Source organism: Salvelinus sp. IW2-2015, linkage group LG30, assembly GCF_002910315.2.
Source record: "Salvelinus sp. IW2-2015 linkage group LG30, ASM291031v2, whole genome shotgun sequence".
Lineage (NCBI taxonomy): Eukaryota > Metazoa > Chordata > Actinopteri > Salmoniformes > Salmonidae > Salvelinus > Salvelinus sp. IW2-2015.
Window position 1 is genome coordinate 22,979,744 of NC_036869.1, and position 6,090 is coordinate 22,985,833.

Here is a 6,090-nt window from a genome sequence, read left to right on the forward strand (position 1 = left end):
TCAGCATTCCCATGGGGGAAAATAATGGGGAAAGAAGGGGGTTTTGGGATAAACGCCGAAAATAGGGTCAGGTTAACCCAGGCGTAGGAGATCGTATACGTTTTGTTCTATGAGATAATCAGGGTTGGGGTCAATGCCATTGAAATTCCAGTCAATTCAGGAAGTACAATGAAATTCAAACTCTCTTCCAATGCTTTTCAATGAGGAACATTTGTAATTGGAATTTAGGCTTCATGTGATTTATATGCTTGTTTTGATTACATAAATGCTTAAACAATTCACAAAAGGTGACTTTAGCTGATAAATGATCTCACAGTACATAACATATAAGATCTCCTAAGCCTGCGTTTGGACAAAAACCACATTAATTTCCCCATATGCTTTGACCAACAAGCCATGACTTCAATTCACTCTTGCTTGTGGTTGTTATTCTCCTGAGCAGCGCCCCCGTGTGGCAGAGAGAATAACCGCAGTTTTCTGTGCAGCTGGACACCGAAGTGGGCACAGTCCTGCGTATCTAGGGAGTGAGCCAGGGCCAGGTTGGCCGACAGACTCCCCCCCAGCAGCAGCCTGTCCAGGGGCAGGGAGGAGCCACAGGTGACGCAGGTGGAAGAAGAGACGCTAAGCCTGAGGGAACTTGAGAGCCAGAAGGTCTCCCAAACCAAGGCACTCATAATAAACCTGAGGAGATGGAGGGATGGAAGAGAGAGGATAGTGGGAGACGGGAGAAACTGAAAAATAACTTATAGCAGATATTAAAAACAGTTATATTTCATTAGAAGGATATTCTCAATCATTATATTGCTGACGAATGAATCATTTCATCAGGGTAATTCCAGCTTTGGCATCACATCAAAGAGAGATGCATTGTATGCCTAATTATAGTAGTATTTGGAATTTTACAAGAGCGTGGGAGAGGGACAATGATCAAATGTTATGCATGTAAATGCTTTGGYGTAACCAGTGTCATTGTGAACAGTATCACTTCCTCCACTGTCCCCTTACTCGCCTCAAACGTGTGGTCCTCTGATCGCAAGCACATGTGACTGTGATCTCACTCTGTTACATCTGCATGGGTTTTCTTTACCTGCTTGATGCTGATGGGGKTCACCTTGGGGTCATGATAGRAGCTGCACCAAATGATTGATGTATTATAATAATTKATTATGCTTATGTTGTATTAATAGAAGGGGAAGGGCTATAAGACCCTCCCCCACTACATTTATAGGGTCCTGGACCACAGATTAGCAATATATGCATTATAAGGTTTAACACTGTTCCACAGCTCTTTTCTAGTTTCTGCCTCTTATAAGAAACRGTCTGAGYAGATGTGTGAGCCATTGCAGTCAAAACAGGGTGTCTGTGAGAAAGCGCCACAAGGCTAAAAGAGATACATAGACACAGACCCCTTTCGGGGAGTAAATAGATAAGAGAGAAGTCAGACATACACGTGTAAGTGACACGTGAATGGAAAATTACTGCTGAGCCCTTAGAAAACACTGGACTATTGWTTTCTCCTGCAAGTTAGYATAACTGTATATGCAYGGGCTTGGTCTCATGCGTAGAAGGTGTTGACGTAGGCAGTTACAYCACTCGGGGTCGACTGCAAGTATATTAAAGTAACTTTGACCCTTTTTTATTTAGCAGAACTTACTCTGAAACATACGTGCTGTGTTTCCGTTGGCAACTTCTGTCTGCAATTGCATTAATAAAGGCTTAATTGATTTTCTTAAAGAAGATATTGTCTGACTGCTGATTTCACCAATACCCCAATGATTGACAAGGAACAAGATGATGGACCAGCAGAGGAAGTGCAGGGTGAAACAGAGCAGGGTGAACCAGGTATTACATGGGGCATTATTTACTGACCMCAGACAGGGAGCCTCCGTCACAGGCTGCCAGTAATGCWTCAATATCTAGAACACGGACAACACAAGACAGTGAATTAGGACAGCAAAAGGGGTTTTCAAATGTAAAATTGTCTCTCATAATTGCCCATTTTTGAAGACTATAAGATTTTATAAGTGTGTGTGTCTGTTACCTGGAGAGCCAGAGAAGCGGTGRAGCAGTACATGGCCCGGTTCAGTACCCCCAGGACAGACTGACAGGCCTGCTTGACAGTAGCCCAGGCCAATAGGTTGTGCTGGACAGTTAAAAGAGCCAGAAGCCCTAGATCCACAACCACAGACTTGAGAACAGAGCTGTCCCGCAAGGYTACAGACCATGGTACATAATCTACATTCGGAAAGTATTCAGACCCCTTCCTTTTCCCCACATTTTGTTACATTAAGTACAGAGAGATCCTTGATAACCTTCTCTAGAGCACTCAGGACCTCAGACTGGGGGCGAAGGTTCAACTTCCAACAGGACAACGACCCTAAGCACACAGCCAAGACAACGCAGGAGTGGCTTCGGGACAAGTCTCTGAATGTCCTTGGGTGGCCCAGCCAGAGCCCGGACTTGAACCCGATCGAACATTTTCTGGAGAGACCTGAAAATAGCTGTGCAGCATCGCTCCCCATCCAACCTGACAGAGCTAGAGGATCTGCAGAGAAGGTCACCAAATAATACAGGTGTGCCAAGCTTGTAGCGTCATACCCAAGAAGACTCAAGGCTGTAATCACTGCCAAAGGTGCTTCAACAAAGTACTGAGTAAAGGGTATTGTGTGTAGACTGATCAGGGAAAAAAAKATGATYAATTTTAGAATAAGGCTGTAACGTAACAAAAAAATGTAAAAGTCAAGGGGTCTTAATACTTTCTGAAGGCACTGTGTATAAAGTGTAGAAATATRGAGAGAGGGATATGATAAGGACATGGTGTGGTAGGTTAAGTATTGATTATCAGTGCAAGAAACAGCAAATTCTTGGAGTAAAGTATAACGATGAATTGCCATTGTTGAAGTGACATTGTTAGCCTGGGTAMTAGTCTGGGCCCGGTTTCCCAAAAGCATCTTCAGGCTAAATTCATCACAACTACGATGGTTTTGGGAAACCGGACCTTGTTCAGCTAAATTTGTTTAGGTCTATAATTATAATTTTTAAATCAGTCTTTGTTATTGGATGGTTAAACTGTATTAGATCAAAAAAATGTATCGCCCATCGTGGGGCTCGAATCAACGACCCCGAGCTTAAGTCTCATGCCCGACTGCACAATTCAGCTAAATGCTTTTGTGCCCAGTGTGAATTAAGAGGAAGGGGAKAATACTTTTGAGTATGATATACACATAAACACCACAGAGGGACAAGCAATTGAACACAAATAATTACAATTATATATAATTAACTGAAAATGGAGAGCAACTGATCGCTTGCACCATCAGAAAGCCCAGGCGTAAGGAGCAGAGGACGGGATGATTGACGGACAGCCGAGCATAGGTGTGGAGTTCAAAGACAAAGGCCCAGCCGGGCACAGGTGTGGAGGTGCCGGGCACGGGAGTCGAAGGCACAGACAAAGGCCCAGCCGGGCACNCGAAGGCACAGACAAAGGCCCAGCCGGGCACAGGTGTGGAGGTGCCGGGCACGGGAGTCGAAGGCACAGACAAAGGCCCAGCCGGGCACAGGTGTAGAGATCACAGACAGAGGCCCAGCCGGGAACGGGTGTCGAGGGCACGGACAGAGGTCCAGCCAGACACAGGTGTCAAGGCCACGGACAGAAGCCAAGCTGATGGTGGAGTAGCCCATACAGGAGCGGAGGACTGATGCGGGTAGAGATTTGGACTGTATGCTGGATGGTGGGGTGGGACCTCCAGGTATTCCTTGAAAGTAATCTGATGGGCAGCATGTTTTTTTTGTGTCAGTCTTCATTGATGTGATCAAATACCCAGCATACCACAGTGCCTTTTCAACCACCCAAGGCCTGCTTCTTGTAAAGGCTGAACTGAACAATAAGTGACTCCAAAATGACATAATACATTATTTACCAATCATTTCTATTGGGCACTGTGGCAGACGGCAGGGAGAGGTGAGAGGAGTGGTTATTGAAGGGAGATATCGTGCAGCTCGCTGGCTCCACCCCCGAGCCTTATATGGACTTCCTGCCCCAACGAGGCGAGGCTGTGGGTTGTTAAGCCAGGGAGTGCTTGGGGATAAAGGAGGAAACAGCCTGCACAAAGAGGCTGAGTAAAGAGAGAACAAAGTGCGTTAACTTTTACTTGGTACTCATCCCGGATCCGGGAGCACCCCCCACAGTAAAAAAGCTGACTAGCATAGCCTAGCATAGCGTCACAAGTAAATACWAGCATCTAAATATCATTAAATCACAAGTCCAAGACACCAGATGAAAGATACAGATCTTGTGAATCCAGCCATCATTTCTGATTTTTTAAATGTTTTACAGGGAAGACACAATATGTAAATCTATTAGCTAACCACGATAGCAAAAGACACAACTTTTTTTTACTGCCACAGTTTGTTTTTCCATCAGTAGCTATCACTAATTCGATATAATAAGATAATATAGCCACTAACCAGAAACAACTTCATAGAATGACAGTCTGATAACATATTTATGGTATAGCATATGTTTTTTTAGAAAAATGTGCATATTTCAGTATAAATCACAGTTCTACATTGCAGCTGCAATCTGAATAGCGTTGGAGCAGCGGAATAATTACAGAGACCGACGTCAATTACCAAAATACTCATCCTAAAACATTTCTGAAAAATACACAGCAATAAGCAATTGAAAGACACAGATCTTGTGAATCCAGACAATATTTCAGATTTTCTTAGTATTTTACAGCGAAAACACAATATATGTTATTAGCATACCACATGAGCTAACATCACCCAGCATTGAATCAAGGCAAAAGGGGCGATAAGTTATCGCCACCAAAATATATTAATTTTTTCACTAACCTTCTCAGAATTCTTCAGATGACAGTCCTGTAACATATATTACACAATGCATATAGAGTTGTTCGAAAATGTGCATATTTAGCATCACAAATCGTGGTTCTGAATGTAATCATCACAAAACATGGCATGCATTCTGGCCGGGCCATCTTGGAAAGGACCTAAGTTTACGTATTTATCGATTAGATTGACTAAAAAAATACAGGTTGGACAGCTAATGAAAGATGCATTGGTTATTAATGCAACCGCTGATTTAGATTTTTAAAATTTACGTTACTAGACATACATTGTGAGTTACAGCCAGACTAGTGCTCAAAAAATGGCCGACAACTGCGTTTACATTTTTCCACATAAATACGGAATAAAATCATAAATAGCTCTTACTTTTGGACGAGCTTCCATCAGTATCTTGGGCAATGTGTCTTTGTCCAAAATAATCGTTGCTTTGTTGTAATACGACCTCTTCAACTTCGGAACTAGCAGCTAACGATAGCTACACGGCACACCATGTCCAAATCCTCAAACGCAATACTAAGGAATTCCGAAAAATAGCAATATACTCGCATAAACTGATATAAATCGGTTTCAAATAACTTCGTTATGATGTTTCTAACACCTATATCGAATAATCACAGACGGATATATCTTTGTCAATAACGAGAGCTTTTGAGCATGCCATTCTGATGTCCTCTCTTGCGCCTTGGCGAGCGTCGAAAAGGGACATCTCACTCCATTGCTTTTTATAAACTCTGAGAAACACGTAGAGACACCATTCCACTTCTCTTGGTTACTGACATCCAGGGGAAGGCGGGTGCAGTTCATTTTCGATCCATAGGGCACACACAGAGTTTTAAACTGATCCGAGATCAGAGACTATTTTTAGACATTTCGCATGTCCTGTCATGATTTTCGCTGTAGAAAGAGTTCTGTGTCACCACAGACATAATTCAAACGGTTTTGAAACTAGAGATTGTTTTTTTATCCAATAGTAATAATAATATGCATATTGTAGAGCAAGAATTGAGTACGAGGCAGTTTAATTTGGAAATGTAAAAAAAAAAAAATGTAACAGCCTCCCCCTATTGACAAAAGGTTAATCTTTGCGTGCTAGGAATATGGGACAAAATACTAAACTTTTGACTACTTTAAAACACGTGAATTTGTCGCAATAATTTTGGGGGGGGGACTATGCACAAAAAGTGATGTACTTTCTAAACGGTTGACCCGATATGTATG

General features: G+C 42.6%; 1 pseudogene; it reads right to left on the reverse strand.

Annotated features, from left to right (window-relative positions):
• Positions 1–407: 407 nt before the first annotated feature.
• Positions 408–3,681, reverse strand: LOC111954864 (nurim-like; annotated as a pseudogene).
• Positions 3,682–6,090: the final 2,409 nt, after the last annotated feature.